Source organism: Panthera leo, chromosome A1 (genome assembly GCF_018350215.1).
Source record: "Panthera leo isolate Ple1 chromosome A1, P.leo_Ple1_pat1.1, whole genome shotgun sequence".
Lineage (NCBI taxonomy): Eukaryota > Metazoa > Chordata > Mammalia > Carnivora > Felidae > Panthera > Panthera leo.
Genome location: NC_056679.1, coordinates 201,919,073 through 201,942,731, shown reverse-complemented (window position 1 = coordinate 201,942,731; position 23,659 = coordinate 201,919,073). Strand labels below are relative to the sequence as shown.

The window sequence follows — 23,659 nt, the reverse complement described above, 5'->3', positions numbered from 1 at the left end:
ATCACAAAGAGCATCTGCTGATGATAGCAAAGGCTATGGAGGGGCTGGAATGGAAAATTCTGGGAACAAGACTGAAGCTTCCCTTAATAAAAGCTACACAGCACTTTATGCATGGATCTCTTAAAAATTTTTCTTCAGTCGTCAGTAAATGGCAATGATCTAGAATGTAGGACTGCAGTAAGCAATTTTAGGTAAGCTAATGGTACGAAATGACCTGAGACTTTGCATGTGCTGCCACAATTTATATACAACCAGGAAATTTTATGGTACAGCATTAAAGAAGAATGGCTTAGCTAGATGATGTCTAAGCTCCATGACCTTCCATTGCCTTATATCTTTACAATAGCAGCAGATGCCTTTATGCCTTTATGCCTTTAGCCTTTATAACTACCAGGACTGATTCATGCCATTCTCTCTTTTAGGGCTGACTTCAAAGGCTTTTCTGTTGCTGCAGTAAGTGCCAATGCAGCTATATTGCTCTGCTTTAATTAAGCTTTCAATTATAATCTTGAATCCTACATGCTTCATGCCAACTGCCATAACTATCAGCTTTAATCTGACATTTCAAAAAACAGAATTTCAAATATCAAATATGCATTCCATATTTCTCTCCCTAAAAAAACATTCAAGCTGTGCCAATATTGGGTTTCAGGATTCACTTATTTATCAAAAATTTAGTAATAAGCTGCTTAAAAAACACTCCCAAGTTTTTGGACCAACTAAGGAAATTTTAATTATGGACTGGGTGTTAGGTGATATTAGGAAATTACGTTATTTTTGTTAAGTGCAATAATAATTTGGGTTTGTGGGGGAACAGTCTTTATTTTAGTAAATACCAACTAAAGTATTTGTTAAAAAAGTGTCATAATATCTGCAACTTATTTGTTAATGATTCTAATAAAAAATAAATATACATATATATCAAGAGAGACAGAAAGTTATAGGTGATAATATAAAGCAAATATAGCAAATATAAAAATCACTGAGTGTAAGTTGTGGATATATGTGCTAATTATATCAACTTTTCATCTTTTCTGTATATTTGCATATTTTCATAATAAAATGTTGGAAAAATAATCCTGTATTACATGTCTCAAAAATTGCAGCACTAAGGTTGAAAAATAAAAATAAAAATAAAACAAAGCCCCTGACTTCACAGTCCAACAGTCTATATAAAGGTATGTAAATACATATATAATTATTGTAATTTGCAATGAAGATAGTACCAATGGTAGGTAGTAAGACACTTGGCACAGGAGAGGAAAACTATAATTCTGCCTACTAATGTCAGGCAAATATTTCCATGAGGACTGATGCTTATACAGGGGCTCAAAAAATACACAAGCAGGGAAGGTATTGTTGGCAGAGTGATAAGCATCACTCCAGACTCTTGAGATGGCATGGAAAGGTTGGGGAACAGCACACTCAGGGTGAGTGGGGCACTGAGTATGAAATGGAAAGAGGGGGAGAGGAGTCTACAAAGCTACACAAAGACTGGGGATCTGATAAGAAGAGCACATTCTGCTAAAGAACTGCAACAGTTTTCTGGAGTTTTACTCAACAGTTTTACTCAAAAAATTAAAAAATGATCATTAACTAGACTTAATGTGGTGGTCATTTTGCAATATATACAAATAACAAATTATTATGTTATATTCCTGAAACTAACATAATACTATATTCCAATTACGTCAGGTAAGAAAGAGGATGACATTGGTTGAAGTTATTATCTATGACTTCCCAGGTGTAGTTATTCAAACTCCCGGATCTGATGCCGACTTCTTGGTCAGCATCATGTAGAAATGACCTTAAAGTTTCCCAACAATTTGAGGAAAATCATGGCTGATTTTTTCTGGTTAAATGAGCTGAGAGAATGCATGCCATATTCATGCCAACAGAGATTAAACAGTGAAAACTGTTTATGATAAGGAATTAATATATAAATAAATATGTACCATTTAAGAAAATATAACATGCAAACACAAGGATTAAGAACTAAGCCAAAGAAAAAATAGTTTAAGGAAGATTGTTCATATTATTAAAAGATTAATAACTTTGAGGAACTTTTCACTTGTGTGTGAATCCAGCCATTAATACTGAAATTTTTTCTTCAAAAATAATTGACTATTTACTTGAAGCTTATGACAAATAATTCTGCATTGAATTCTGGATACCAAAAGCAAATGAAGACAAGGCCGCAGTGAAATGATTATGCAAGGTAGAAAAATACTGTGTTTTAATATGCACTTTGCACTTTTTAAAATCCACCTATGATATATTAAGGGAGCTAAGCTTCCACTGCTGTCTGATTTTGTTGAAGCCTATACCTACCTTTTAAATTTTAGTCAGTGAGGGGTGTCTGGGTGGCTCAGTCAGTTGAGCATCTGGCTTCGGTTCAGGTTATTATCTAGCAGCTCATGAGTTCGAGCCCTGCACCAGGCTCTGTGCTAACAGCTCAAAGCCTGAAGCCTGCTTCAGATTCTGTGTCTCCCTCAGTCTGCCCCTCCCATGCTCATGCTCTGCCTCTCTTTCTCTCAAAACTAAAGAAACATTTAAAATAAATTTTGGTCAGTGAATGAGTAGTTTGGTTATATACCTAGACTCAATTTTCTGAAATTTTATATTTCATATATACTGAATACTATAAGAAAGTACATTTTAAGGAGTTTTTCACTGTATTTTTTTCAGATGCTGTGTGTATAACCTTATCTTCCTAATAGCATGAGATGTCCTAGCTTCACTTTTGAGACTTCAACCTTCACCTGTGTTTAATGTAACACTATTTAATTTTTTCCTCCAATTTACAGAAATGAGAAATTAATGGCTTATGATCATATGGTTATGATCCAGTATTGAATAAAAATAACAATTTGAATCTGCAGGTCTACTTAGTAAATAGCTTTGGAAAATTTTAGGAATCACTTAAATATGTTTAAGTGTAGTTATTTAATAGATTCTTGGAAGAGTATTCAAAGGAAGAGACAAGAAGACTTTAAATTAAATAACATTAAAATCCTTGGTAAGCACTTTTACACTAGATCCTTGGGAGAAACTATAACATCTGCTAGGCTTTTTCTAATTTGAATTCCCTGCTACTAATTAGAAATGGAAAATTACTTAAGTTGGGGCTGTAGCCCACAAGAACTGTTTAGGCTCAAGGTTTCCCCCACATGAGCCTTTGGTCATACCTCTAGAGAAGACCAAAGAAAATATCCACATTGTCAGAGAAGAAACAGAGAAGTCTTTACTTAAAACAAGGATGTGGAGTTAAAATGCAAATATATAGACTATTATTTCTTTAATCAAAAAGCACCAAAGATAATCCTCCTAAACTTCTCCATTGAGTTTGTGGCCTAGAAAATTTAATACAGCCCTCAGGGAACCTAGGGGCATAGCCCAAAGGCGCCACCTAAAATTTGAGACACTTAAAGTGTCAGTATAACATTTAAAAAATGCAAGATTTGTATTCTACTCCTTACCATATCAGTGTTTCTTTTAATGTAAATATGGTTTCAGCTACCTACAAATTCAATTATTAACCCTTTCTATACATCTTTGAATGAAATCAATGTCCTCAAAGGTCATCATGCTTAGTTCTGGCTTTCTATTCCTAAACATACACAGCTTGAGAAGCATGACATAGACACAATCTAAAGATTTCTGCGTAAAGATCATGTGCCAGAGGATGATACTGAGGCCTCCAGGGCTCCAGAGATGGAGCCCTACCTGCTCTGCAGTGAGTGAATGCTGTCGATGGTGTTGTAGATTTTCTTCATTACTTGGGGAAATAGGTGGTATGGGTACCACTGGTCATACCTTGATATCCTAAAAGCAAAAGAACTTGTACTCCTCAGTTACATTAAGAAAAATTCAAGGGAAATACAATAATTTCCTCAGCTTCTGTCATGCTCATCTTTAGATCAACAGTTGACCTGAAAACTGAATGCCGTAATTATCCCAACATAAAACTGTGAGGTCAGATAACAACACCAGGTGAAGTCTGCTTGGAAATCTGAACGAGAACTGCACAGATGAGATACTAACCTCCTCTTCCCCGCCTTCAGGTCTCAGTCTGGCCACTGTCAGCCTCAGAGAGGCCTGTCTTGACTCCCCATTGTTGGTTTCGTTACTCTTTTCACATATCCCCGTGGACTCTTCCTAAATTGATAAACATCTGTATTCTCGACTCCATCGTATGAATCTTTAGCGCAGGAAGTTTGTCTCTCTTGTTCTCACTGCCTTAAACATAATGAGTCCTCACTAAATACTGACTTGCCATAAGATTAACTAATGATCATTTTTCTACATTGATCGCAAATCAGTAATAATATGATGATAGTAATATTTAGCTTCATGCCCTCCTCTTTCTCTCTTACCATTAATTCATTTCCTCTATTTATGGGAAGTTTGTGCATGCTTGCATAAACCTTTAAATTTTTTCTATAATGGTTTATCTTCCAGGCCGAAAGAAACCAGATATGTCTTTCCTTTCCCAGATTCATGTTTTACTGGAGAAGTGAGTCACGAAACCTAATTAGCATGGTACTCTGAGCAGCTATGAGTGCTGCTGAAGTGTCCTTCATTCATATTAACATCGTCATTTTAGTAGAGGTTATTAAACAAATAACATAATACCCAGTCTAATGGCTTAAAACTAGGACACACTTCAGCCAACTTAACTACAATAAATTGGAAAGGTATATGGGTGTCTTATTCACTGGGGCTCTTCCTGAAAGAAAAGATGCACTTTTTTTTTTAAGAGAGAGGCGATCTAAATCACATTAGGAAACACCAGGTCCTCTTCAATGAATTGTGACTTGTGATTACTTCCCCCTAGTAATTGTGAACACACACTATAAAACATTAATCAGTTTCAACCTCTGTTTATCATGCAGGATAGATAGAAACCTCAGACACAAATGTTATCAGTCATGATTCAGGTCATTTGCAAAAGTATCATCTGGAACTGGCATGTGTTGGTCAGAGATTCAGAACAAATGTGATTGGACAGTAGAAAGCAGAATGATGTCATTGGTTAAGTCAGCTGAGACAGGTGGTCTGTAGGCTGCACCTTAATTCCCATACCATCTTCAATCTGTCAGATAAAATTAATGACTCGCTCCAAACAACAAATGACTGTTGTTTGAGGCTATAGGACAAATTCTTTTGCAAGGTCACTGCATGTGAACACCACATACTTTATTAAATTCTGACTGATATAATCAAGAGGGAAATAACAAATTTAAACCTGACACTGTAGTCCTACCACTGTAGCACTGGGAAAGTAAGAGAACCAGTACTATTTTATATAAAAAGTATGATAATGTATAAATTGCCACAAGTGATAAGTGACATAAGAAATATGATTCTCAACATACGGCGTAGAGATCAGACACATAGAAGAAAGTCCTCTCCCTAAAATGTTGACTTAACAATAGCATTTTCTATAGGAATTAAAAATCATTTTCCACAAGTGTCAAAGAATTGAACGGCTAAGGCATATGGTGACACATGGATTCTACTCAGGTATCTTGTCACCTATCTCAACACTATACTCAAATACAGTGAGAGTGAGGCACTTCAAGTTCGCCAGCTACAAACTGTCCAATTCTTCCAGGAGTAACTGCCTGGGTGACTCAGCAGATTGTGGACTTCTCATCATGAGAAATTCAATCACAGGCCAAAAGACCACTTAGCAAAGATTTGGGGTACAGCCTTTAAGATCCCTTCAACTCTCATATTTGGGCTACCAAACCATCCTGTACTTCTATCATACTCTTGTAATTGTTTCTTTAAAAATATTCTTCCTCTAAGTGCCAGGAGGGCAGGAGCCTAATTCTAGTTTCTTCCTTGCTGTGTGCTCAGAGACTAGCACAGTGTAGAACACATAAGACACTCAGTAAAATAGTGTTTGTTCATTAACTGACTGACAAGTCTTGCAAACCTAAAATAAAAGGGTGCTTGTTGAGTTAAATGTTTTACAATAAAGTTGACATGACCTCCTACTAAACTTAAATGGAAGCTGATTTATTTTTTTTAAGTTTTATTTATTTGTTTTGAGAGAGAGAGAGAGAGAGAGAGAATCCTAAGCAAGCTCTGCACCATCAGTGCAAAGCCCGATAAGGGGCTCAAACTAGCTGAACCATGAGAACATGACCTGAGCTGAAACCAAGAGTTGGAAGCTTAACCAAATGAGCCACCCAGGAGCCCCTGGAAGCTGTTTTAAAGAAGGTTCAGATTACTGTAACATACAAAGTTTCAAATTAAAATATACAGAATTTTAAGCTGACTTCATGTATCATTATTACAGGGCAATAACTCTTTGTAATAATAAACATCTAATATTCCATTCCAATCCTAGTAAATAAATTTACTAGTAAATAAATAAATAAATTTACATATTTATATAATACATAGTATTATAGTAAATAGTAAATAGTAAATAAATTTACATATTTATATAATACATAGTATTATATAATAATACATATTACCTATGTAATAAATAATTATTATTGGAATAATATATTTAATATATGTAATAATTATTATAATAAACATCTAATTTTCCATTCCTCTCCTAGAAAATAAAAATATGTATTTACATAATACGTAACAGTACAATACCTAATAATATATATTATTTACTTAATAAATAATTACTGTAATAATATATTTAATATATGTATAATTAATATATGTAATAAATATATTTACTATATTTAATAAATATTTACTGTAAAAATAAACATCTAATTTTCCTTCCACTCCTAGTAAATAAATACATATTTATACAATACATAATAATACATATTATTTATGTATTAGAAATAATATAAATAGAAGCTTTGAGGTGGTGTATCAAACTGTATTATAGCACACTAGTTATCTTTAGTTGTATTAGTTACAAGTTACCTTAATTGTTTTTATTACTGATGTGATGGACACCATAAGACATACTGCCTTCAAGTGTCACAAAAATAATTTAATAAAATAACTTTAAAGAAAGTATGTCGGAGAAAGTATGAAAAAGATAGCAAGAGCTTGATGTATAGCAAGAGCCAACTGACATCTCCTATTGGTAGAGCACAATGACAATTTTTATAGTAATTCTTACAAGGAAGTACCCCAATATTTTTAAGTAATATGAAATTTCCTTATTCCTTAAATTACCTCATAATTTAAAAATTCCTTATCAACCCAGTGGATTTAATAAGCCAGAACTATACTATTTATAAGAGTAAATAAAATCTCCTATTTCAAGCCAGAGGACTCCAAGGGCATCAGAACATACCAGTGAGACTGCAGAGGGAGAATCTGGGAAAAGAAACCTTATAAATTAACTTACGGGCTACTAAACTTACCACTGAGCTGTGTATATATGGTTTTGACCCTAAATGGACTCTGAAAACTGAACTAAGATATATATACTGTCCAAGTCTCAGATTGGCCCCTAACTAGCACACACATGGGGCAGACACAAATAGCACTGAAAAGGCTTTGAAAACAGAACTGACATTGTAATCATAGCCAAGGGAGTACCAACTGGGGCTTGTGGTTTAGAAGGCCATTGGGTATTTTGCCTGCTAATACAAAAATCTCAACATTCCTCATAGAATTTAAAAAGACTCAGTGTCTCATAACATAATATGCAAAACGTCCAGGATACAATCCAAAATTACTTGGAATATGAACAACCAGGAAAATCTCAATTTGCATGTAAAAAGTCAATCAACATATGCCAACACCAAGTTGACAGAGATGCGGGAATTGTTTGACAAAGGCTTCAATGCAGTTATTTTTTAAATGTTGCAAAAAATTAAGACAAAAATCTCTTGAAATCAACAGAAACTAGAAAGGCACTACAAAGAAATAGAAGTTCTAAAGAAACAGCAAATGGAAAGTTTCAAACTAAAATAATAACCAAAATTTTAAAATATTACTTGATGGGCTCAATATTAGGATAGAGCTGACAGAAAAAAGTGAATAAACTTGAAAAGAGATCAACAGAAACTATGCAGTTTTCTTAACAGAGAGAAAACAATTTATTTAAAACATGAACAGACATGAAACTGTGGGGAAATACCAAAAGGTCTAACATTTGTGTCACTGAAGTCTCAGAAAAAGAGTAGAAAAAATGTGGTATAAAAAATATACTTAAAGAAATAAGAGATAAACACATCTCAAACTTGGTGAAACTTAAAATTACAGATTCAAGAAGCTGAGAAGGCCCAAACAGGATAAACACACACATAAAAAAACCATGTCCAATATCCATAATAATCAAACTGCCAAAAACCAAAGATAAACAAGTAATCTTGAAAGCAGCCACAGGAAAATGTTACATTACTTCTAATAAAACAGTGATTTGGAAAAAAACAAAAACAAAAACAAAAAAACTGAGGATTTCTAGTCAGAAACAACAACAGTCAGAAGGAAGTGAAACAACGTTTGTAAAGTGCTAAACGAAAAGAACTGGTGACCTAGCTTTCTGCATACAGCAGAAATATTTTATAGATAAGGTGAAATAAAGACATTCACAAATGAAGGAAAACTTAGAAAATTCAGAGCTAGCAAAAAAGCTTTAAAATAATTACTAACAGAAGCACTTCAAGGCACAGGAAAATGTTATCAGAAGGCAGTTTTGAGTATCAGAAAGGAAAGAAAAGCAATAGAAATAGGTAACATTTCAGTAAATACAGATTATTGCTTTCCCTCTTGAGTTCTTTAATACACGTCTGATGGCTAAAAGAAAAAACTACATTTTCTGATAGACCTTTCAATACATGTACATATAACATGTAAGATAACTGCAAAATAAAGGGTAGGGGTTAAAGAACCTGCATAAAAATAAGGTTTCCGTATCACATCTGAGGTAATAAAATATTGATCCCCAATAAACTGTAAAAACTTAAGTATGTACTTTTACACACTAAAGCAACCAATTAAAAAATCCATTCAAGGGGCGCCTGGGTGGCTCAGTTGGTTAAGTGGGTAAGCGTCCAATTCAATTTCAGTTCAGGTCATGATCTTAGTTCGTGAGATCAAGCCCCAAGTTCTGCTCTGTGCTGAGACTGTGAAGCCTACTTGGGGTTCTCTCTCTCCCTCTCTCTCTGCCCCTCCCCCATTCTCTCCCTCTCTCTCTCTCTCTCTCTCTCTCAAAAATAAATATTTTTTTAAAAAACATTCAAAACAATACAGTAAACACAACAGATAAAATGAAATAGTAAAAAAAAAAAAAAATGTTCAAATAACCCAAAAGAAGATAAGCAAGGGGAGACAGAAAAATTAAAAATAAAAGGAATTATCAAAAAACAAATATAAAGTGGTAGCCCTAATTCCAAATGTGTCAATACTTAATTATTAAATGTAAATGATCTAAACATACCATATAAAGATTGACACTTATTTGACACTGTCAATAAGGATTTGAAATAAAACAACACAGCTCTATGCTATTGGCATGTAACTCTCTTGAAATAAATATTATACGTAGGTTGTAAGTAATAGGATAAAAAAACAAATACCATGAAAAACTAATCAAAAGAAAGCTGAAGTGGTTATATTATTATCAAAGTAGACTTCAGAGCCAAGAAAAATATTAGGGATAAAGAGGGACATTACTTAATGATAGAAGAATCCATTCAGCAAGAAAACTTAACAATCCTAAATGTGTATTCATCTAACCACAAATCTTCAAATACATGAACCAAAACTGACAAAAATTAAATGAAAACTAGACAAATTCATGGATGTAGTTGAAGACTTCAACACTACTTTATCAGTGATCTAGTAAACAGAAAATGAGCAAGGTTATAGAACTGAATAACATCATCAACCCATAGGATATAATTGAAATCTATAGAAGATTCCTTCCAATGAAGGCATAACACCTAGTCTTTTCAAATGCATGTGGAACAGCTGCTAAATAGAACATATCCTAAACTATTAACTAAATCTTAACAGATTTAAAGGAAATGAAACTATACCAAGTATGTTCTCTGTTCATAATGGAATTAAACTAAAATCAATAATATAAAGATTCAAGGGTAAAGTCTCCAATGCTTGGGAACCAAACAACTCATTTTTAAATAATTCATGGTTCCATGAGTAAGCCTCAAGGGAAATTAGAAAATAATTTGAACTAAATGGAAATGAATTTACATATTATCAGAATTTATCAGATGCAAATAAGGCAGTGCTTAAAGGGAAATTTACAGTATTAAATGCTTATAGTAGAAAAGAAAACTTCAGGGGCGCCTGGGTGGCTCAGTCGGTTGAGCATCTGACTTCGGCTCAGGTCATGATCTCACAGTCTGTGAGTTCGAGCCCCACGCTGGGCTCTGTGCTGACACCTCGGAGCTTGGAGCCTGCCTCAGATTCCGTATCTCCCTCTTTCTCTGCCCCTCCCCTGCTCATGCTCTGTCTCTCTCTCTCTGTCAAAATAAATAAAAACATTTAAAAAAAATTTTAAAAAAGAAAGAAAGAAAAGAAAACTTCAGATCAATAACCTAAGTTTCCACTCTTTGGGACTGGAAAAAAAAGCAATATGAAACCAAAAAAATTAGAAGAAAGGAAATAATAAAAATAAAAGAAGAAATCATTGAAATAAAAAATCAAAAACAATTCTGAAAATCAAAGATACTAAAAACCAGTTATTTGAAAATATGAATAAAAAAATGTAAGTTCTAGCAAGGCTCACAAAGAAAAAAAGAAAGAAGACAAGAATTTCCAACATGGGGGGTAAAAGAAAGGATATCACTACAGAGCATGCAGATATTAAAATAGCAATTAGGGAATACTATAAACGACTCTATACATGGAAATTCAACAACTTAGATGAAATGGACTAATTCCTTGAAAGTCATTGGCTATCAAAACTCACTCAAAATGAAATAAATAATCTGAATAGCTTTATAAACTACCAAAGAAATTGACTCTATAGTTTAAAACCTTCTGAAAAAGAAGTCTGGGTTGTTTTACTGGTGATTTCTTAAAAAACATTTAAGAAAGAAATAACACCAATCCTATACAACATCTTCCAGAAAACAGAAGAGTATAGAACACTTCCTAATTCGCTTTATGAACCCTAGCATTAATGTGACACTAAAGGTGGGAAAAGACAGGATAAGAATATACAACTACCTACCAACATATTTCATGAACAAAGAGGAAAAAATCCTCAGGAAATATTCTTTAAATTAAATATAGCAATGCGTAAAAAGAAGAGTGAACCACAATCAAGTGTAGAATTACCCCTGGCATTCACAGTCTGGTTCAATGTTTGAAAATCAATCAGTATAATCCACCACATTAACAGTATAAGGGGAAAAAACATATTATGATATTTAATGCAGAAAAAGCATTTGACGAAATTCAAAATCCATGCATGATAAAAAGTCTCAGCTAATTCAGCATATAAAGGAACTTCTTCAATCTTATTTTTTAATACCTTTTAAAAAAATCTACATCTAATATCTTACTTAAAGGTGAAAACGAAATGATTCCTACCTAACACTGGAAGCAAGACAAGGGTGTCCGCTCTCACCACTTCTACTCAACATCTCACTAAAGTCCTAATCAGCACAATAACACAAGAAATAGAAATTAAAGGCATACAGATTGGAAAGGCAGAAATAAAACAGTTACTACTCATGGGTAACATGACTGTCTATGTAAAATTCTAAGAAATCTATTTTTTAAAACTCCTAGAACTAATTTATTGAACTAAGTAATGTCACAAGATAGAAGGAAAACATACACCAATCATATCTCTACATACCAGCAACTGGAAATTAGAACCATTGGAAACCAAAAATTTTTAAATCATATGTACAATATCTCCAATATGAAGTTATTAGGTATGAACCTAATAAAACATCAGCATGATGAAAACTAAAAAACACTGACCAAAAAAAACTTTAAATGGCCTAAATAAATGAAAAGGTATATTGTGATTATTACATACTAAAATTATTTAAAATTTAAGCATTTCAATAATATCAAGTGCTGCTGTGAATGTGGAACAAAAGCAACGCTCATACATCGTTGTGGGAACGCAAAATGAAACAGCTACTCTAGAAAGCATGTGACGGTTTCTAACAAAGTGAAATATATATTCACCATGTATCTTAAAAGTGAAAGATGAAATATGACCCAGCACTCCCACTCCTGAGTAATTTGCCCTAGAGTAATAAAAACATATGTTTACACAAATGTTGTCAACAGCTCTACCCATAATCCTCCAAAACTGGAAACAATCCAATGTCCTTTAATAGGTAAATGATTAAACAAACTGTGGTATATCCATGCAATGGACTCAATAGTAAAAAAAGAACAAGTCCAATATTTGCAATGTACTGAATGAATCTCAAAAACATTATGGTGAGTGGGGCACCTGGGTGGCTCAGTCGGTTAAACATCCGACTCTTGCTTTCAGCTCAGGTTACAATCTCACAGTTCTTGAGATCCAGCCCTGAGTGGGGCTCTGTGCTGACAGCTGGGAGCCTGCTTGGGCTTCTCTCCCTCTCTCCCTCTCTCTGCCCCTCCCTCGTGCGCTCTCTCTCTCTCTCTCTCTCAAAATAAATAAATAAACAAAAAAAAAAGTAGCAGCAGCTAAACTAATATTGACTTAAATAAACAAAGGTTTATTTTCATATCTAAGAAGCCCCAAAATAGGCAGTTTGCTTAGCAGGTCTTGTTTGGTTAGCTGCTCATGAATGCTTTCAAGGCCACAGGCACTTTCTATTTTCAGGTTATTATCTTGTTGACTTTTCATCCTAATCCTTGTTGTCTCTTGGCCAAATATGACCACTGGGGCTTCAGGCATTAAGATCTTGCTTAAGGCTGGAAGAGGGTGTTAAGAAGAAAGCTGTATCTGCCCTCATTATCAAGAAATCAAAGCCTTTGCAAAAGACCACCCACTTCCAGCAGACTTCTCTTTACTTTCATTGGCCAGAGTGAGTCTTGACCCACCACTATATCCTTGATTGTGTTTCCAATTAGGAGTGAAAGACTAGGGGGTTACCTTCATTCAAAAACTCATGATTCATCTCCAGAAGTTGCTGCCCTGCCGTAAAATTAAGCAAACCACCACACAAGTAACTACTTACTTCTGCAATTAAACAGACTATGAGCTAAAGTTTGCACATGTGTTATTTCAACGCGATATATGGAATGTTTTTAAAAAGACTACTTCACTTTTGAAGTGAAGTATTACTTCATTTTTTCTAACTAAATAATCATTTAAATTCCTTATCACAAGTTTTTAATACATCCAGCCCATATTATAGAAAACGCATTTTGGAAAAACTTAAATTTATTTCACATCAAAGACTTAAAAAATACAGGTAAAGAAGAAGTGTGCATGAATGTACATGCAGAGAAACTACTGCTTTAAAGAAAGGAAATTGATACAAATTCCTAACAGAAATGCTAACAGCCAAAATGTTTTCATTCTACACTCAAATCTTTTTTTAAAAAAATTTTTAAAGCCACCTTAAGAAAGTATTTTCTTCAGAAATGTCTGATGTCATTTGCTTAAGAACTCCATAAGAATATTGTCAAAATACAGGGGATCTGGAAGAAGGCAATAAAGATGTGAAAATATATTCTCACAAAATTCACATTTCCTTTTTATTTTAAAAGTCTGCAATTGCTTTGTTTTGTTTTGTTTCAGTGCAGCCCTTACTCATTCCTGATCTCACTTTCATCTTTCATGTTCTGTACAAAATTTCCAACTAGAGAAGAAACATTTGGTACCTTGGGCTGTTTGTCCTTTTATAGCCTTGCTGATCTTTGCGTCTGGCACCTCCTTACATTTTCTGGTTTCCCTTGGAGTGTGCAAAACCCAAAGAAAGGCTTATTTTTGTCCAAGATGGTGTCAAAGAACAGTATCCAGTGTTCATGTAAGCACCTGCCAGTGGGTCAGCATTTAAACAGCTCAGATGGAAATTCAAAGAGAATTCAGACTCTTTCTTCAGATCTACTTTTATGAGTGATCTTGCTAACCTCACATCACATTTTGTTTTTAAAAAATGCTAAGCTCTACTGAGTGGCATACAGATAAATCAAATATAAACTGCTAAACTACGTGCGTACCAGCTGTAAAAGATACATCCAGTGTCTGGCTCCTGTTGGTTACTTTCCCCTTAGTGGGGAAAAAAAAAAAGAAGCCGTTGCTCTGAGCAATTTCTAGTAACTCACCAGTCCTATTCAAGAGTAACAAGTTTCTTTAAGGATGGCAAACCATAAAGGTAAGATAGATATGCTTGTGAAATTGCACTCATCATCTACAAGAAGGCAAAACATTAAAAACCTATCCTCCTCACTCCCAGCCCAACTTCTGGCATTTGGTTGAGGTATTCTAATAAGAAAATAAAGATGATTCTCTACATGCATGCACCCAAAGAAAGGCATTTATGCTGGCAAACATGTTCAATGAATAGATTTATCTAAGTAATATCATTGCAGGGAATTTAATCCAATAGCATAGATTAGGTTATAAACTTATTCATCTGTTTCTGTGATTTGTAAGTCCAACAGTTTACTTGAACATGTAATTCACTACATTCTAAGATAAACTGTAAAATTACCAACACCTCCCTTTACTCTTAGAAGATTAATTTAAATACTGCTTCATCAAGAAAACAGTATCTATTATATATAAACTTCCACAAATCAGTGACTTTTTATTCTTACCTGTATCTTTTTTCCCGAAACTTTACTAGTCCTTGAATTCAACCCCATGCTCCATACTTAACTAGAGGTATGACCTTGAGCAAATTAGTTATTATATCAGTAATTCAATGTCTTTATTCTAATGTCAATATATTAATAGCACTTACTTCAAAGGATTATTCTACAAAGTAAATGGATTATTACCCATAGGGTATTAAAACAGTACTGATAACAGAAGCCATCTCTAATGTTAGCCTTTATTGTTCTTTTGTCTTATCCCCTAGATTATAAATTTCCTTAAATAGTGGCACTATAAAAACTTTAACAGTAGCTAACAAACAGTACCTGCAAATAAATGCATGTCCAATGTCAAATGTGTAAACTTATATATCTCATGCCATATATATATAGTATATGTGTATACTATATATAACCTCACATAATATACATATATTTATATGATACACTTACATAATCATGTATAACGCTTGCATGAGTCCCATAAGATAGATATCTTCATCTCCACTTTAATAGATGAGGAAAGGAGGTTAAGGGAGATTGTATTATCTGCCCAAAGCCATACAGCTCATCAGGATTCAAATACAGGCCTGTCTTTCTATAGCATCCCTTTCCCACTACTGCACACTATCTAAAGTACCTAAGACAATTTATTCATACCACCAAAACAGCATTTATTAAATAACTAAAATTATTTCGTTTTGTCTATCTTCTCCACCTCTGTGAATGACTCAGTTAGCAGGTAACATATTATATTACTCAATTAATTAATGGCAAGCATTAAACACATAAATCAAAATGTGGGCAAAGAACAAAGTGATTTAGAAGGTAGGGACGACCAATTTTTAAACAATTAATTAATGTTTGGTGAAGGAAAAGTCACAGATGACTCCAAGCTTTCCAGCTTAGCCATTAAGATTTAGAGCTCTGGAAGAAGAGAGGGTTTGGGAAGAAAGATGTCTAGACAGAGTGTCACAGGACAAATAGACTTCAGTGCTCAAAAAGAGAGGTCTGCTCTAGATATAGGTATAGGGTTCATCATCATATAGGTGGAGTAAAAAATATTGGAAAGGAAGAGTTCACTCAGAGATTTTTCAATTAATTAATTTATTTATTTTGAGAGTGTGTGTGATAGCATGAGTCAGGGAGGGGTGGAGGGGGAGAGAGGAAAAGGAAGAGGGAGAGAGAGAGAGGAAGAGGAAGAGAGGGAGAGGGGGAGAGGAAGAGGGGGAGAGGGAATCTTAATCCACAGCCCTGGGATCACAACCTGAGCCAAAATCAAAAGTCTGACACTCAACTGACTGAGCCACCCAGGCTCCCCAAGAGTTCACTCAGAGATTTAAATGAGATTTCTTTTCTTACAGCAGCTCCAAAGCATTAGTAGCCTACATAAGCAAACCAAAATCTAAACCAGAGTCTATTCCTGTAAATACAACTTGTATCAGAGAAAATAAAATTTATAAACAACCAATCACAAAGAGGCAACTACGCTTTCCCAAATAAGGCAACTGCTTAGGCTGTACCTAATCAGTTAATTAATTTTCTTGCTGTGCTTCCACATCTGCTGTATAAAAAGCCTTTATCCTAGGTCATGCTAGCAAAGTGTTCCTAACCACTTTTGATTTGGTGCTGCCTGATTCAAACTAATGGTTGTTCAAATTCTTGGGAAAAAATTTTTTTGCAAATTCTTGAAAATTTTTATGTGACTCAATTTATCTTTTGACAGAAGGTAAAAAATGTACATCACAAATGCAATACAACTGTGTCACATTTTAAAAATTGACCTTGCTTATTTTCATCTAAGATTAAAAGACTGGAACTTGGCACAGTTTCTAGCAACTTCTAAATAAAACAGCAGCAAATAAGGTACAGTAAATAGAATAAATCAATTTCAGAATGTTAAGAAACTAAGGCTGTTAGGACACTAATGACCACCTATCCTAAGTGGAAATCCATTTTATTGTCTTACAGGAATCTATTCCCCCCTCTCATAAAAAATGTATCAATTTTTCTTCAACAAAAGAACCTTTCCCTTTAGGGCATGTCCTTGATAAGACTGTAAATCAAGGGGCTCAATTCTCCTCTGACCAATGGGTGGACAGATGACCTCAGTTTGGCCAATACAATTTGGGTTATCTCTCCACCTGAAACTGAATCTTGTTCAGAAAATATGCTGATGGAGCTCCTTCAGAGTCCCACAGGTAGTTAGCAGCAAATTAAAAAGAAAATCCTACTTGTGCTTTCCAGAAAACTGCTCTATTTTGACCATACTTTTCAATTCCCTATGTGCTAAAATATTCTATACCAATCGCAGGAAAGATATATCACCATATACCATGTTTGCCCTCCACTGACATTATTCAACAGAAAAGATCTTTTTCACTCTATTTGTATGACAAATACCTACACAAAATTTCTTAAATACCCAAATACTTAGTAGCCTACAAATAAAGGCTGTTTAAAAATAACATTCAAGATACTTGTAAAATATAGTTGTACAATTGTACAGTATAATGAATAGGAGAGGCTTTCCAAAATACATAGCTAGCTCACAGCCCATTATCTGCCTCTCCTGCTATTTTGGTGTGAATGGTACGATTATCATTAAAAACAACTTATTTAAGTGTACTTCTTATTTACCAGTAGCTGATCTCCTGGGACGAACTCTATACACCTCGCAGCCGTGGGAGGGTCAAGTGCCCTGAGGCTAAGGGAACAGAGAGTTGGGGTTGCTGAGGCCTGGGACCCTGGCTGACTTCCGGCTGCATCCCAGAGCTCCGCACCAGAATCTGGAGGGCCACCTGCAGCCTTAGGTCCTCAGGGAAACAACAGTTTTGCGGCCCACAGTCCACGCCTGCGCAGTTCACCGCCTCAGTCTGCGCTCGGCGGGTGCGCTTTTGCACCGCCTTTGGGCCACAGCCCGTTCTCCCCACACCTGGCCTGGCCTCTGGAGCCAAGCGCCGGCAGCACTGTCTCTCGGGGGGATGGAAGGGAAGGAATTGGAGTTTTCTTGATAAGCCAAAGGAGTCTGGGAGAAGAACCTCTGCACCTGACATCGCGGTGTTGACTCCCCTGCCGGCACCCGTAGATCTCTAAGATTTCGAGATATCGGGCTTCTTCCTGGAAGAGTGGCTGCAGAAGCCGTGCCTCACGCCTGACCCAGCCTTTTTCTGAGCCTCTCCTGATGCTGAGCGCATCCCAGCCCCTTCTCTCCCTGCCCTTCCACCAGGACCTGCGCTTCTTCCCCCCACCCACCTAAAGCCACATAGTGCACCCTGCGAGATATCAGGGTTCCTGTTTACCTTCCTGGGGAACCCCACCCTCCATCCCCACACACAGCCGCACCACCAGCTCCCGGTCCTCGCCCGCCCACAGGCTTCCCCCATGGTATTCAAACGAGGGAAACACTTCCGTTTTATCTTTTTCTTTTTTTTTTTTTTTATGTTTATTTTTGAGAGAGACAGATTGCAAGGGGGGGGGGGGGGGACGGGGCGGGAGGGACACAGAATCCAAAGCAGGCTCCAGGCTCTGAGCTGTCAGCAGAGAGCCAGTTGTGGGGCTGGAGAGCTGTGAGACCATGACCTGACCGCAAGTCCAGCATTTCACAGTCTGAGTCACCCAGGCACCTGGAGGAAAACACTTTCTTATAGAGGAGCTTAGGTAAAGGGGTCAGGTCCCCAAGTGCAGAGTGCTGGCTAGTTGGCTGGGTCTGAAAGAGATCAAATCCCTGGGGTTGTCCTTCAGGGGAAAAGCTTGAGGAGTTGGAGCAATAGACTCCTGGGGAAAGTTCTAGACCTGACCCAGCTTCAGGGAGGAACAGCTGGCCTCAAGGATAATGGAACCGTGAATTGGGGATGCTACGACCTTTGACCTTGCCAGACAGACATAGACCTACTGCCTCAGGAGCCTGCCCCTGTATCCTGAGTCTTGGGTCTCAGGGCCCTGGGCATCCTGGAAGGTCATAGACTCCTGGTAGGTGCATGTGGAGTTCCCTCCCCAAACACGGCTCGTTTGGCCCTCTTCCCTTCGCACCTCTGTTGAGACAGAATCCAGCCCTTCAGTCCTTGCCCGGCTCCTGGGAAACATCGACATCCAGATGGAACTTTGACCATTGTTTCCAGGGAAGTTTTGGAGGACTCAGGGTTGCTTGAGAGATGGTGTGAGCCAGACTCCAGAATGATGAGTCTGGGTAGATTTGCTTGAAACACCTAGTCCACCAATTTGTTCTTGGCTGTGTCCATACTTATCTTCTTGCTTGGAGATGGCAGGCGGAGAGGTTGTCTCTTTGAGGTAGTTGTGGCCAAACACCTCCAACAGAGTCTCCTGATCAATCAGATGCGAGCAAGGGTGGGAGGGTGGTGGAACCTGTTAGGAGATGACACAAATGGGCAAGTGAGCATCTAATGTGATGAGATTCATTATTAGAGTGGGATGGAGGAGGGGCTGAGTTTTACGGCCAAAATAGCAATTATTGTAATTATGATTATTGTAAATGTTTGTTTATGCATGTAAATTATGTAACTTTAAATATAAAAAAAGACTATCATTAAGTTATACATCTGCATAAACAATAAACATGTAAACAATTATAATTTCTTGATTCACCATTGTAATTATTACCTTTATTATTATTATTTCTTCAGGTTTCATAATTGTAGCAGCAGCAACAAAACACCCCTGTAAAGTTTTTCTATTAAAAAAACTCCCAATTGTGGCACCTGGGTGGCTCAATCAGTTAGCCTTCTCACCCTTGATTTCCACTCAGGTCATGATCTCATGGTGTGAGGGTTCCCCTCTTCACCACCCCCACCCCCTGCCTGGGGCTGGGTGCCAACAGTGAGGAACCTGCCTGGGATTCTCTCTCTTCTTCTCGCTCTCTGCCCCTCCCCCTACTCACACTTGCATGTGTGCGCACTCTGTCTCTCTCTCTCAAAATAAATAAAGTTTAAGGAAAAGAATCCCCTGGTTTATCTAAATTTACTTAATACTCTAGTTAGCCGTTTTAGATTAATTGTATCTTGGGTAACATAACCAATAGTTCAGAATGAGATATTTGAGCTTAGTTCAAGATCTGGGAAAGGTAGTTATGAAACATATCCTGACAGTGGAGAAAGGGTTGCCTGGAGAGATCAGGTCATCAATTATCACTATTAGTCCTGGACACAAGTCTGTGGTTTCTCACAGTAAGTAAAACAGTCAGTCACCAGATGTTAAGGAAAGTGGAAAACTGGGATGGGAAAGCCCTAACTCTTTCTGCTTCTCTGTAATCAGCAAGGAAATTCCATGATAGAAGACAATGGAAATTAAACAGTCTTCACCTAGTGTAAAACCAGTCCACATACCAGGCAGTAAATGAGAATTGTGCCATGAAGTGATTTCATAATGCAAGGCTGGCTTTCTATAAAATGTCTAAAATTAGCTCTCAACAGAAGATTTTTTAATCTTCTTACTTTGTCTTTTTTTATTCCCTATTCTTGCCTGTTTTTCCACTGTGCCCAATATATATACATATATATATACATATATATGTATATATATATGTATATATATATGTATATATATATATATACATATATATATTACTGTTTTTCTTACAGGTGGATTCATTTCTTGCAGGTGGGAAATTTCTAGTATTTTATAAGCTGCCTTCCCATTTCTTCTAGCTTTCTAGTTCTAAATGATACAGAGATTATGTATATGCTTAGAATTTCTTTAATTTTTTTTAAGAAAATAGACTCAGATCCTCAACAAGATATTAACCAACTGGATCCAACAATACATTAAAAAAATTATTCCCATGACCAAGTAGGATTTATACCTGGAATGCAGGGCTGGCTCAATATCTGCAAAACAGACAATGTAATACATCACTTCAATAAAAGGGCAAGAACCACATGGTCCTCTCAACAGATGCAGAGAACGCATTTGACAAAATACAGCATCCTTTCTTGATAAAAACCCTCAAGAAAGTAGGGATAGAAGGATCATACCTCGAGATCATAAAAGCCATATATGAAAGACCCAATGTTAATATCTACCTCAATGGGGAAAAACTGAGAGCTTTCCCCCTTAGGTCAGGAACATGGCAGGGATGTCCATTCTCACCACTGTTATTCAACATAGTATTGAAAGTCTTAGCCTCAGCAATCAGACAACACAAAGAAATAAAAGGCATCCAAATCGGCCAGGAGGAGGCAAACTTTCACTCTTCGCAGATGACATGATACTTTATATGGAAAACCCAAAATGTTCTACCAAAAAACTGTTAGAACCAATCCATGAGTTCAGCAAAGTGGCAGAATATAAAATCAATGCACAGAAATTGGTTGCATTCCTATACGCCAATAATGAAGCAACAGAAAGAGAAATCAAAGAATCAATCCCATTTACAATTGCACCAAAAACCATAAAATACCTAGGAATAAATCTGACCAAAAAGGTGAAAAATCTATGCACTGAAAACTACAGAAAGCTTATGAAAGAAATGGAAGAAGACACACACAAAAAAATGGGAAAAAGATTCCATACTCCCGGATAGGAAGAACAAATATTGTTAAAATGTCAATACTACCCAAAGCAATCTACATATTCAATGCAATTCCTATCAAAATAACACCAGCATTCTTCACAGAGCTAGAACAAACAATCCTAAAATTTGTATGGAACCGGAAAAGACCCCGAATAGCCAAAGCAATCTTGAAAAAGAAAACCAAAGCAGGAGGCATCACAATCCTGGACTTCAAGCTATATTACAAAGCTGTAATCATCAAGACAAGACAAGAACAGACACTCAGATCAATGGAACAGAATAGAGAACCCAGAAATGGACCCACAAATGTATGGCCAACTAATCTTTGACAAAGCAGGAAAGAATATCCAATGGAATAAAGACAGTCTCTTCAGCAAGTGCTGCTGGGAAAACTGGACAACGACATGCTCAAAAGTGAACCTGGACCACTTTCTTAAATCATACACAAAAAATAAACTCAAAATGGATGAAAGACCTACATATAAGGCAGGAAGCCATAAAAATCCTGGAGGAAAAAGGAGGCCAAAACGTCTTTGATTTCAGCCACAGGAACTTCTTACTCAACACGTCTCCCGAGGCAAGGAAAACAAAAGCAAAAATGAACTATTAGGACCTCATCAAAATAACAAGCTTCTGCACAGTGAACGAAACAATCAGCAAAACTAAAAGGCAACTGATGGAATAGAAGATATTTGCAAACGACATATCAGATAAAGGGTTAGTATCCAAATCTATAAAGAACTTATCAAACTCAACACCCAAAACACAAATAATCCAGTGAAAAATTGGCAAAAGACATGAATAGACACCTCTCCAAAGAAGACATCCAGATGGCCAACCGACACATGAAAAAATGCTCAACATCACTCATCATTAGGGAAATACAAATCAAAACCACAATGAGATACCACCTTACACCTGTCAGAATGGCTAACGTTAACAACTCAGGCAACAACAGATGTTGCCGAGGATGCGGAGAAAGAGGATCTCTTTTGCACTGCTGGTGGGAATGCAAGCTGGTACAGCCACTCTGGAAAACAGTATGGAGGGTCCTCAAAAAATTAAATATAGAACAACCCTACGACCCAGCAATTGCACTACTAGGCATTTATCCGTGGGATACAGGTGTGCTGTTTCAAAGGGACACATGCACCCCCATGTTTATAGCAGCACTATCAACAATAGCCAAAGTATGGAAAGAGCCCAAATGTCCATCGATGGATGAATGGATAAAGAAGTTGTGGTGTATATATATATATCAGCAATCAAAAAGAATTAAATCTTGCCATTTGCAACTATGTGGATGGAACTAGAGGGTATTATGCTAAGCGAAATTAGCCAGAGAAAGACAAATATCATATGACTTCACTCATATAAGGACTTTAAGATACAAAACAGATGAACATAAGGGAAGAGAAGCAAAAATAATATAAAAACAAGGAGGAGGACAAAAACATACGAGATTCTTAAATATGGAGAACAAACAGAGGGTTACTGGTGGGGTTGTGGGAGGGGGGGATGGGATAAATGGGTAAAGGGCATTAAGGAATCTACTGAAATCATTGTTGCACTATATGGTAACTAACTAAGTTGGATGTAAATTAAAAAAAATAAATTAAAGGAAAAAAAGAAAAGAAAAGAAAATAGACTCAGGGCACCTGGATGGCTCAGTTGGTTAAGTTTCTGACTTCAGCTCAGGTCTTGATCTCATGGTTCATGAGTTCAAGCCCCACATCAGGATCTGTACTGACAGCTCAGTGTCTGGATTCTGCTTCAGATTCTGTGTCTTCCTCTATCTGCCTCTCTCTCTCTCTCTCTCTCTCTCTCAAAAATAAATAAACATTAAAATTTTTAAAAAAGAAAAAAGAAAATAGAACAATACATAAGAAAATAATTACTCATGACCCAGATTTTCCACTCTTAACATCTTATTTTTTGGATCACAGTTATCTCTTTTATTTGCTCTCTTGTTTCTGTGAACATTATATATACTCATACAGAATCAAACAGTGCAGAAAGTACAAAAAAACCTTAAACTTACCCTGAAACAACCACTGAAAAATTATCATCATTGCTATTAGGTAATATCATCCTAATTTTTTGGAATACACAGATAGGAAAGTGGAAATGTACAAGGTAGACCAGTACATAAATCACTAAGAAGATAGTAGATAGATGTTAGGACTATTTTTATTAAAACGAAAATAGGAATAAAGAGGTTTTTTTTTTTTATTTAAAACATTTCATTTATTTGTACTTAATTTAAATGTTTTAAATGTTTATTTCTATTTGAGAGACAGAGAGAGAGAGTGCATAAGCAGGGGAGGGGCAAAGAGAAAGAGAGACAGAATCTGAAGCAGGCTCCAGGCTCTGAGCCGTCAACACAGAGCCCGATGTAGGGCTCAAACTCACAAGCCATGAGATCATGACCTG

The 23,659-nt window shown here is 36.2% G+C and overlaps 1 long non-coding RNA gene across 1 annotated transcript in view; it reads right to left on the bottom strand.

Annotated features, from left to right (window-relative positions):
* The window catches only part of LOC122201864, an 81,878-nt gene extending 67,106 nt beyond the window's left edge, over nt 1-14,772 (bottom strand). The window contains exon 1 of the long non-coding RNA XR_006194354.1: nt 14,701-14,772. This is a non-coding gene — a long non-coding RNA (uncharacterized LOC122201864). The remainder of the gene's footprint in view (nt 1-14,700) is intronic.
* Nucleotides 14,773-23,659: the final 8,887 nt, after the last annotated feature.